General features: G+C 52.9%; 1 protein-coding gene across 2 annotated transcripts in view; it reads right to left on the minus strand.

The window, feature by feature from the left end:
- Scara5 (scavenger receptor class A member 5) overlaps window positions 1-12244 on the minus strand; it is a 105453-nt gene that overhangs the window by 11507 nt on the left and 81702 nt on the right. The gene's annotated exons all lie outside the window — the stretch shown is intronic.

A 12244-nucleotide genomic window follows, 5' to 3' on the forward strand; every position in this document is an offset into this window, starting at 1 on the left:
GCTCCAGTGCCTGAGAACCTCAACCCGGCAGCCATGGAGCTTTGCCCTCTTCTGTGGTTGCCCCCATAGTTCTCAATTCCAACTTGAATCAAGCTGCATGCAGCCTTTTCTGACCGGCTTCTTTGCCTGAGCAAGACTCGTTCACTTTTCCTTCGTGTCTTCTCACAGCTTGCTAGTTCCATTCTCCCCAGGGCTGGTCAACATTGTTTGGAGAGGCTGCAGTGTGTTTATCCATTCACCCACCAAAGGGCATCTCGGTTTTTCTGAATGAATGAAGCTGCTATAAACATCCATGTGCAGGTTTTGGTGTCAATGAGAAGTCTGAACTCATTTGGGTAAATACCAAGGAGTGAGGCTGCTGGGTTCCTCTTGATCTTTTGAAGCCTGGTGACCAGGCAGCCACACTTGTCATGGAGGGGGATGTAGGAGGAACACAGAAAACCAAGGGACAGTTAAGGCTGTGGGTACGAAAGTGCTTGAAGCCAGAGAGACCTGCCTGGGTGTGGATTCTGACTCTGCCCCTGATGCTCTGTGAGAGACAGCGAGTGGTCGACCAAACCTAGACGCCCCTTGTTATGAAGCACCTCCCTATTTTAAATACCATTAAGATGGGAACCTTTGCCAGCTATGGTGGCAAATGACATCAATTGCTGGATGCTTTCTGACTTCAGAGATGCCGAAATGTATGTCACAGAATCAGTGAAATTTAGTGATATTCAAAGAGAGCTCTGAAAGTGCCAGACTCACTGGGGCCTCTTCTTTTTTCCTACTCTAGTGACCTTACGGAAGTCTTCTGGCCTCTCTGAGGGCATTTCCCCCACTGTGAGATGGGGACAACCCCTGCTTCACAGGGGTGTTGTGTAGATGGCTGAAATCATCTCTATCAGCAGTGCGTCACATGGCAGGGGACTGTGCCACATCAGGAGGTTGACACAGAAGCCTCAGGGTGAGGTCAGTGTGCGTGGGGGTTGGCAGGAGGATGCTGTGGGTTCTGGCGCAGGCGGTATGCAGGGTGTCAAGTCAGAGTCACAGTAACAGGAAGAGGCCAAAAGTGACACAGGTATCGGGGCTGACATTTAGGTGCCTGACAGCCTCTCTGCTCTGGCCAGCCTGATCTCACTCCATTCCTTTACTCTTGTTGGCAAATAAGGGACTAAGCGTCTGATGGAGAGCAGTGGGTACGACCATGAGGAAGGACCCACCCTCGTGGGGCTGGTGCTTCAGTGGGGGGAGACTGGCAGAATCCCGAGTTCACGAGTAGTGACAGATGGGAAGAGATGGAAAATGTCATTTGAATGATGACAATATTAAATTCCCTGGAGATTTCAATGTATATGGAAGTGGCAAAAGAATATTTGGAAACAGGACAATTTCAAAAAATTAGAAACATGTGGTAACCATAATTACGGAACTCACAGCGTCACATTCGAGGATGTCCCTGGCCCCTGGCCCATGTTCCTCATGCACCAATTAAAGTTATGACCCCCTAGTGGGCCACTCTCTTTCAACTAGTGCCACTTGACCTCGGGGACTGAGGCAGTGTCCGGGGTTGGGGGTAAACTAGAGAGCACCCCACCCAGACCCCAGTGTCGCTTCATCAAACCTTGGAGCTGGATCCTCATCACTTGTCTCCGGGTCCCCAGACTCCAGGCTGCTCCCATGGTGAACTACCCCCAGCCCATTGGGTCAACAAATGCTGCATGCCCCAGAAAGGTGTCACCTCCCCTGGATGCGATGTTGCTCTGGCTTTATCTTATAGAATATGGTCCTAGGGTATATTTTTCTGTATCCTTTCTTCCCCTAACAGAATCTCAGCTCTGTCACTACCTCCCTGGGAAAATGTAGGCTGAGGTTTGATTTGTTTATAATACCGACTGCCCCAATTTAAGGACGTGGCAATCCAGGGGGCTGGTCCTTGAACAAGAGGTATAGGGAGGCATCCTTCAGGTGAATGGCACTTTTTCTAGGCCAGCAGCAAGGCCACATCCAGCAGGGTACTTGGGGAGTCACCAAACACACTCCAGCAGCGACCCCAGCACTAGCCTGAGAAGCATGTCATGACTTGCTGAGAGGTTTGGGTTTCTGTGGGCAGAGGGTTTCCATTTGGCTTTTTCCCAGCAGTTTCTGCCCCAGGGCAAAGTTTTCCCACTGAGCAATCAAACACTGCCCGGAAATGCTCTCACCCCACAGTTGATGCGTCAACTCCCACTTACTCAGACATGGCGCCTGAGAGGCGGCCTCGGCCTGGTTGTGACCTTCCCAGGACACTTGTTAGTCTAGGGAGCTTCTTCCTCACCTCAGATGCCCAACCCTGGTCCCTGAGCATGTGGGCTACTTGGGGTCAGGGAGATGCCTCTTTTTGCTCAAGCAGCGGTAAGAATGGAAGACAGGGATTCCCACTATGTGAAACTCAGGCACTTCTCAGGAAGGTATGGTCCAGAGAGAGAGCAAAGGGCTAGAGCGTCCATGATGAGCAATGGGAGCCCTGGGCCGGAGATGGCATTCACTTCCCTTAATACCTGCCCTCCACTGATGGAGAGGCCCCCTGCCTCCTTTGCATCCCACCTTGGTGAGCCCTGGAAAATCCTTCCTGAACAAAATGAGAATCAGCAACCCCAAGGAAAGCACTGCTCCTCCATTCCATGTGGTTATCTAATTTGGATTCATGGGTGAGGGTCGTGAATCCAAATCAGAATATAACACAATTCCTCTTACTCTGGGTCCTTACCCCAGACTGGGGTCCACCTGTCCACGTGTCTGCCACTTGCAAGTAGGGAAGACAGTATTGACCACAAGGCTCATCCCTGCCCAGCTCTGTGCAGGAGTGGTATCATCAGCATTCCATCTCTTGGCTGGAAAACCCAAGCTATGAGGAAATGTGAATAGCTATTCCTTACCCAAAACATGGAGGACAATGAAGGTTGTTCCAACTTGACAGTTTGTTAAAGCAGGCTTGGCTTGTGCAGAAACTCAGCTCACAAGTCTAGAGAAGAGTTTGTCCTTGTAATATTCATCCTGCCCCCATCCCCATCCTTGGCAGAGACACCCAGATGTCCACAGGGCTGGGTCTCTATTCTTCTTGTACCTCCTGTCCTGGTGGCCCATGGTCCCCACCAACACCCCGGGGCAGAGAGTCTCCCCTTTTATACAGAGCAGTCAGAGAAAAGTGCTCTCAGTTCCAGGCTCAGCCCAGAATCATCACTGCTTGGTCTGATGAGGGGACTCCAGGACAGGGGGCAGGCTCCTGTCCTTGAGAATCAAAGCAATCGTCACCCCTGCCCCCCCGGCCCCACATGTTTTCTGGGGCGTCGATGGTTGCTAACCTCTGCTTGAGGCTCTCTGCCTGGCTGTGGGCCCAGCTCATGAAATGGGCCTCCTGTCCCCCAGCCTGCTGAGGAACCCTGCTGTTACCCAGGCTTCTCCCAGGCCAGCCCCACGGCCCTCATCCACCTTCCTGCCACAGAGCCCAGGTCTCCCACATCCTGACCTGGTTCTCCAGTAAAGAGGGTGAGGAGGGTCAACGGAGGCAGGTCAAGGAGAGGAACCTGCAGGGTCTGGACTAGGAAGCTTTGCCTTTTCTGAGTTCTCTCTGGTAACTACTTGCATTAGCTTAGTTGTAGGCTACAGATGTCCATTGATGAGTGTGTGGAGCTATTTTAGTTAATTATGACACAATCTTTGGGCTTTTCCAATCATTACAAATGACCAAGAAGCATAGAATTTGCCAGCTGGCAGAGGCTTAGAGATGACATAGTCCAAAGTCTTCCTGTGACATACAAGGGGGCCGAGAGGTGACGTGCCTCACCCAAGGTCATCCTGCAGTGCGTAGAAGAGCTGGGGCCTGAACTTGACACTTAGCTCTTGGGCCAGTTCTCCTTCTACACCCTCACTTCTCTCCCACAGTCGTCCATTCTTCCTGAGCTCTCTAAGCAGGGGCCACTCGTTTGCTTCCCGACTTTGACTGAGATTCATGACTTTGATTTGATTTACAATTTTGATTAAGAAGTTACATGAAAAAAAAATGTTTTTCAACCTTGGAGCAGTAATGCTTCCATGCAAAATTCATAAAAATTCATGGGCCTCTCCCATGTCTCACAGGAGGACATGAAACATGGCTATCTCTGAGCTTGCACTTTAATATGAACACACTGATGATTCCAGGCAGGGGAAGGATAAAGCAGGCTTGGCTTGTGGGGAAAGTCCAGGGTGATCCTATTCCTATACACAGATTGGGTGCTAATGCTACCGTGTCTATATTAACTCTTTAACCTACCTTTTATCAGTGTAGGTGTTTTTTCCCATTGCTCCTGTATTTACCCATGCAGACGCACTTATGCAATCCCTACCATATCCCAGGGTTGCACTGGGTGCTAAGGATGTGACAACAAGTCAGTATTGTTTTTGCCCTGGAGTCACACGAAAGAGATGACCACAAAATGCCAAAGCTGGCAGAGAGTTCAAGGGCTTCCAGGCCAAACCTCTCATTTAGAGATGAGGAAACTGAGGCTGAGAGAAAGGCAGTGACCGGCTCTTACTGAGAGGCCAGATCCCTGCCTTCCTAGACCCTGCTCCCAAGGTAGCAGTTAGACATGAGCAGCAGCTCAGCCACTCCGGGCCTGATGTCATCATGCCAAGGGAAGTGGGTGTGTGGCTACCCAAGAGGCCAAGAGTGGAGAGAGTCCTGCTGGAGGGAGGCCCAGGGAAGCTCTGGGAGGGGTCCATGCCCACAGCTCCTCTTCCCTTGGGAGGGGAGGGCATGTCTTACTTGCCCACAGCCCTTAGCACTTGACATGATGTCTAGTTGGCTGAAAGCACTCAACACGTGTCTGATGCGGTGGGACGAGGGCGGCTGGGTGGATGGATGCCGGCCTCTGTTAGCGGCTCCTTTGGAACACCCTTCCGAATGCCTCTGGGTGAGGTAGCAGTTAGACATGAGCAGCGGGTCAGGAGTTTAAGAAGATACTTAGCACAGAGCAAATCGGTTCATCAACAGCCTGTGTCAGTGGTGCCGGAAGGTGTGACGTGATGGCTATTTCAGGACCCCTTCCTGATCTCAGCCCTATAAACTATTCCTCCTATAACAGGAGGAAGACAGATAAATTCGGGGTAAGAACCAAAAGGGCAAAGATACGTTTGCTCAAAGGACCTATTTGTAAAGACATCTTAAGCAAGCTCTATTATGGTTTGTATGTGAGGCATCCCCCAAAAGCTCATGTGTGAGACAATGCAGCGTGGGATGGAGAGGAGAGCAGAGAGCCCAGGGAGGGAGAGGGGCAGGGCTAGTCCACCATGTTCTCTGGAGTCTCAGAGACATGGAGATGCCATCTCATCCTCGTTCCTTCACTGCCAAACACTTTCCATGTTTCGAGGGATCGATGGCAAAAGTTCTCTCCTGGGCCCCAATCCAGCCAGTTCCATGTCCTCCTCTCATCTGGGCCTCAACCTGGGTCTATAAAGACTTGAGTGAGACACTGACCTTTCCAACAGCTCAAGACTCATCCTGGGATCACCCAGCCCCGCTCAAAGTGCCCACCTGGGAGAAGTCAAGGCTGCCCCAAGAGGTACTGTTGGCTCCAGCCAGCGCCTGAGTCCAGGGCCCCTGGCCCCAGGCTCCGGGGAGGGCAGGAATCACACCTTGGGAAGCTCCAGTAACCAAACCAGGTGGTTTCCCATGGGACAATCCCCTTCCTGCTCTTCGTAACTCTTCACTTCCCCACTCTACTGATTTCCCCCCGGTTTGTCATTTCCCCTTTCAAAATCAACACTTCTGTGTAAACTGAGTAGAGTACAGTTCACACTAGATTCTTTCCCTACTGCAATTAAGTGCTGATGGGCAGGGATGTGGAGTCAGCAGGCTAGCCTGAGATGAGACTCTAGAGTGCCAAGCTGACCCCCCATGCTGATGACCTCCAGAATGGCCTTGGACTCTGCATGACCGTCTCACTCCAGGCTCAACAAGGGCCACCTGTAGGATGGATCCCAGAAGCCCACCGAGAGCACCCGTGAATGCCACATGCCCATCTAAGGGCTGACTGGTAGCCTGCCTCTGTGGGCCCTGGGTGTCAGTGCGTTTTCATGGAGTCAGACAGGGTGGCGGTGATTCCTGAGGGGGGAAAACCTGGGCAGGGGGCAGGAGGCTGCTCTGGACTCAGGAGGGGGCTGGAATGCCGGCTCCACCTTGCCCAAAGCTGTCTCTCAACACCGAACCTCTCAGTGTGCATGGAGCTGCGGTGGCAGGAGCACGGCACGCGGCATCTTGCACATGGTGGGCTCCGTCACTGTGAGCTCCCACCTGCCTCCAGCTGTCCGTCCAGCAGCTTGAGCCGTCTCCCTGTGCTGTCCAGGACAGCCTGGACCCAGCGCCCCAGAAGGGACAGGGATCAGATCCTCCACAAGCTCTTTGCAGAGCAACGGTGCTGTGTGAGGAACAGGAACAAGGGGGCTCACTCCTCCGATTGGATTGGATTAGTCTCCTCCTCACTTCCTCTCTTCTCCCCAGGGCACCAGTTCCTGGCTCCTTAGCGTACTTGGGAAAGGGGGACAAGGACATCCGGCAGAAGCCTGGCTCCTGCTGTCAGCAACTTTCTGCACACTAATGCAAACTGGATGTGATTCGTTAAGCAAAGCAGCTCTGGAATGGCCCAGGAATTCCACACGAGGCCCAGGCCACTCTTGGGCTCCCAGCGCAAACCTTACAAATCTCCTAACGTGTGCAGACTCTCCGCCCAAGCAAACATTTCCTTGCTCTCGCTGCTTTGTGAAATACGCAGGTAGGAAAACGGGGGTCCAGACAAAGGAGGCTGGGTCTCACTCCAGATCCCCGGCTCTAAGACCCTGAGTGCCAGAGTGAAGTGGCCTTGGGGACTGACCTTGGCCCCGCCCCACTTCCAACACAGGAACCTCTCCTCTCTGTACCACTGCGGATAGCTGCTCATCCTGCCCCTGGGAATGGAAGGGAACCCGCAGTATCTCTGGGGATTCATTTCATTTAAACCGAGCATCTGGTTTCATTTTCTGGGCACTGGCATCTCTGGATGTGTCTGGTGTTTTTTATCCAATTATTTCTCACCTTATTTACACTCTGTGCTTTGGGTTTTACAGCTGTGATTGCAGAGCAAGATGTAAACTATCTTTCTCCTTCAGTACAACTGAATGAGCGCCTCACGGCGCAGCCCCTCAGCAGATCTAGGGCTACATCTCTCAGACCTGGCCGGGGTGGCCTTAGAACTCCATACTGTCCACAGAACTTGTCCACACCTGGCTCAGAGTCACCCCCAAGCCCAACTACAGTAAAGCCAGGTGGTAGGCACTCTCAGGAGAGGTAGCAAGTCAAGCTTGAAGGGTGAAGGAACTAATGTCTACTGCACACGAGCATTTTCTAGCTAGTCTTCTCAACAGTGCCACAAATTAGTGCCTTATTAAAGCTCTCCTTTAACAGAAGAGGAAATAGGTCCAGAAGAGTCAAGTGATTTGCCCAGGCCACAGAGCTGCTACAGGGTAGAGTCAGACTGAAGAGCAGAGGCTGACTCTCAGGATAAACACGTAAGGCAAATATCGAGAGAGCCCTCCACAAATGCAAAGCACTTTCCATCTGTCTCTCAACAGCCCTGTGGGGTCCGCTGTATTTCTTGTCTTTGGGCCTAAGGGAATGCGTCTTAGACTTGAAGCTATGGTTCTCAGCCTTGACTGCATATAGGAATCACCTGGGAGGTGCAAGGGACAGCTTTGAACAGTTTGGGATATTGTGCGCACAGCAAGGGCCCCGTCGGAGAGGATGGATACCAGGTTAAGCTGGAGCTACGTGACTCACCCGTTGACAGGTCTTATAGGTCTTATAAGGCGTGGAGGTGTCACTCCCTCCGGGAAAGCTTGCCTTGCCCGTGTCCTGCCTATAGGAATATCATGGACCCTGCCCTGTGGGGCTCGAAGACGGAAGGGTCACTAAGGAGCCTGGAACCTGCCTGGCTGCCATCAGAAGGGCCCGGAGCCCAGGGACCCGTGGGTCTAAGGGAGGAGAGGAGGGAAAGCGGAGCTGGTCTGGCCTAGTGAGGCCGTTTGTTTTTCCTGCCCTGCAGTCCCCCTGCCAAAGCAAAACAGGATGAGAGAAGGGAGTTTGTGGAGAACAGAAATAAACATGGGGCTGGGAAAAGAGGCTCTGCGTTTCTGCAGCTGCAGAGCAGGGCCCCAGGGGTAATTTGGACCATCTGCCACTAAGGAAGTTGAACTTTCCTTCTCTGGTGAAGGAAGAACTCCCCATGCCCCGTTGGCCTGCAGCACGGGCCTGCAGCCCCACCTCCCAGGCTGGGGTGACACTTCTCCACAGGAAATGTGATCCATATGGGAGGACAGGAGCCATCTGCATAGCAAAAGGAGGCACGGCTCATCCTCCCTGCTCTCCTGGAGGGCATGGCTTTCCCACTGTGGCCCGGCCTGTGGGTGTGCTTTAGAAAACGCCTGGTAATCTGCTCTGAACTTAATATGGGACCGGGTGACCCTTCAGAGTGTTTTTATTAGACACCTCAATTGATCTGTGCAGCCTTCTTCTACGGTGGTCACTACTGTCCCATTTTACAGGAGAGGAAGCTGAGGCTCAGAGACAGTGACTTTCTTCAAGTCACATGATAAAGTGACCACACCTGGCTCTCCATTGTGCTGGGTCTCTGTCACAGCCACATGGAGTGCTCGGGACCTGGCTGGGTAGGAGCTGCAGAAACATCTCCAAGGGGCCTCGCGGTAGACTCGTCCTGTCTCCCAACTCTGTTGCGTGCTCTCTGGAAACTGGGAGAGTGGCTGTCCCATGTTGCTGTGTCTAGCAGGTGTTCAAAATGTGTCATGTCAAGTACTGAATGAGGAGCCATCCTGCCAGCCCAGGACTGGGAGCACACCCAGAGCAGGGAAGGGCAACAGCAAGGCCCAGACACCCTGCTTGGAGCTGGAATGTAGGAATTCTCCGCAGTGCCCTGGGCAGACTGGTGAGCCCTCCTCTTTCCTGAGCCTCCTAAAGGGCAGCGAGGGGACAGAGAGTCAATGGGCATTTAGGACTGGAAAGACACCCCGGGGTCCAGGAAAAAAGGGCTGCCCCGCTCACTTAGGCTGGCCTGAAGCCGTCCTAGCTGCCAAGCATAAGGCTTCCCGCTCCCTGGTGAAGACTTTATGGACACATTGCCCCAACCTCCAGGCCCCATGCCCCAGCCTAGTGGCCTCTCCTGGCTTTGGCTCCCACTGATCCCCCCAGTTCTACTACTCCGGGCTCCAGAACTGAGTCCCCGATTAGGATGCTCCCCAGCCCTTACTGCAAAGCTTCAGGGGCAGAGAGAGCCAGGCTGGGAACTCTCCAACTCCATGACCCTGGGCCGGGATTAACCTCTCAGTGGCTTCCTGCTCTGTCACAGGAGACACGACACAAGACGCAGAGTCGTTCTGAAATACACATGAGCTCAGTGACTGGGGTGGTCGGGTCTTGGTGGTGTTGAGCTCAATGCAATCCTGAGGGAGGCTCGTGGCGGTTTGGGGCGCTGCGGCGAGTGACCCTCCCAGCTCCTGAGTCAGCGAGGAAGCCACGAATCCCTCCCACCCCTCCTGCCACAGCCCTGGGAGACCTCCCCGGGAGGCCCTGGCTTCCTGGTCTCTCATTTCTCTTTCTTCCATGTAAATTCTACAAACAGTTCCCTGAAGAAAACAGGCTGAAATCCAACCCTGAGGTAGGTAAGTCCACTCAAGCTGGTCCCAAATACCCTCTAAAGGTATCAAAGGACAGGAGGGGACATGAGTCTATGAAGGTGAGACAGTGGCAGCTACCCGGCTTCATCTGCAGCTCAAAATGCCTTACCTCCTAACACCACGGGAGAAAGCTCAGGGTCACGAACACTAAGAATAACTCCCAAATTTGTTTGAAATGCTTTCCAAACAAACAGCCCAACCATGGCTAGTTTTAATGTAGGTCTCAACTTCATCTCAACTTAAAACCGTCTTGGTATAAAACCCACATCAAAGACCCAAAGTTCAGTTCTTTGGTGGTCTCAGGGCACTGTTTTTAGAGAAAATTCTGGGCTCACCTTCAGCCTGAGGTTTGTATTGCTAAAGAGTTTTCTGACAGGTAAGTCCCAGAAACCATCGCCTGTTTCCCAGGAAGCGGGCAGGCCGGTCCCCGGGAGCTGCCCGCAGGGCCCCAGTGGAAGGAAGGGGCGCACAGAAGAGAGAAGCATGCGGCCAGGTGGTCTCGCTTACCCCGTAGAAAGAACAGGGGCTGGAGCAGTCAGCAGCAAGTGAAAGTCACCATGCAAACCCTCCCAAGTCCCCATCCCCACCTGGCAGCTAACTGGGAACATAAGTTCCAAACATTGCTTGTTTATTTATTTATTTTCCAACTAGCAATCTTTCTCAGACCTTGGCCCCTGGTTCCTGTTTTCACTTAGCATATATTTAGAAGACAAATATTAGCAAGCGGGTTAATGACCTCTTAACACCACTCTGTTCCCAAGCGTGGGCTTCATTTCTCCTGGTTGGTTCCTTCCCTGGACACCGGCCCCAGCCCTGGTCTCTCTCCCTCTGGCCAAGGATGCTGAAAATACCATTTAGAAGAGATGAATGGAGGACTGGGATGTAGCTCAGGGGTAGAGCGCTTGCCAAGAATGTGAGAGTTCAACCCCTATTATGGGAAGGGAAAAAAAAGGAATGTAATTTGACCAGCTCAGCAATTTCTGCCTCTCAGGAAGCTTCCCCACACTTGCTCATTTGTCCACCTGGCCCCTTTAATGCTTGAGTTTATGAGAAGCTACCAAATCAAAGAACACCACGGATTGATCAGGATTGAACTATTTTCTGCTCATGGCAGTCTGAAAGCTCTCCTGGAAGGGAAGAGGCACTGGATTAGTTTTGGGAAGGCTTAAGAGAGAATCTTGGCAATCCAGAACATCTGCAAGGCCAGGCCCATAGCTGCACAGAACAAGAAGAAAAAGAAAAAAAAAACAAAAAAGAAATTGTGGTCAGGGAGGTTAAGGGACTGGCCTCAGGGCCACCCACCAGTGGGTCAGAAAAGGTCTTGGAGCTCAGCTTGCTACTGTGATAGTGTGATCACAGGAAATGCTCCTAAAGCTCTCGAGACTACCTCATGGTGAGATAGAAACATCGTGGATTGTGTTTGTCTTTTGTCCCTGGCTTCTGAGACAGCACTGGAGTGTCCCTGTTACTCATGACAAGCCCCCTTCAGCTACACCTATGCTGGTAATGAGGTGACTTTGGAAAGCTCCTGAGGATGTGGGGGTGCTGTTTGTCAGTGGAACCAACCAATGAGAGGTTGGGACTTTCAGCCACTCCTCTGCCCTGCCTGTCCCCTAGCCTCCAAGAAGGACAGAAGGGCCAGTGATGTAATCAGTCACGTCTACATAATGAAGTCTCCATAAAAGCCAACAGACGGGGTTATAAGAGCTTCCAGGTTGTCCAACACGTGGAACTGCTGGGGGGGAGGTGGCCCACCACACCACATCTCACACAACGCGTCCCTCCGGCTCTTCCTGAGTTGTAACCTTTATGAGAACCTGGAAACCCTGGCTCTTTCCCCGACTTCTGGGAGCCATTCTAGCAAATAATTGGGAACCCCTAATTTGCAGCTGGCGGTCAGGGGTTCTGGAGGCTCAGACTTGCAAGGAGGGGTTGCCCTGTGGGAGTGAGCGCCCAACCCATGGGGTCTGCACTACCTCCGGGTAGACAGAGTGGACCTGAACTGAATCACGGGGCTTCCCGCTGGTGCCGGAGAGTGGGTGGTGGGGAGAAGCACAGGCGGCAGCATGTGAAGGGGCTTGGGCATTCTCCTCTGAGCTACTCTACGGTGCAAGCTGCTCCTGCAGAGCCCATGGAGTTGGGTCTCGTTTTCTAGAAATTCGGTTCTGACAAACAGGCCTTGCTGAAGGTGGAGAAGGGGCTGGAGCACAGGGGCAACCTGGACTGGAGTGGGGACTGTCCGTGGGAGGAAGGGCCTGCCTACCATGCCAGGCTTTGGTGGGTGTGGAAGGCCACAGGATGGCGAGGTGCCTGTCAGCTCCTCACAGCCACCTCCCCGTGCTCAGCCTGCTGGTGGCCTCCCAGGGCTGAAGGCCAAGGCCATGCCCAACCCCCTGACCACTGGCAGGCCCAGGGGGCTCCCCATGCGCCCCTCGCCCCAGGTCTTGTTCTTACATTCCAAACCCTTGCCACGCCAAACCACGCAGGCTTCTCAGAGGACACTTCCGTTTCCCGTACCTTCTCT

This window comes from Marmota flaviventris, chromosome 3 (assembly GCF_047511675.1).
Source record: "Marmota flaviventris isolate mMarFla1 chromosome 3, mMarFla1.hap1, whole genome shotgun sequence".
Classification (NCBI taxonomy): domain Eukaryota; kingdom Metazoa; phylum Chordata; class Mammalia; order Rodentia; family Sciuridae; genus Marmota; species Marmota flaviventris.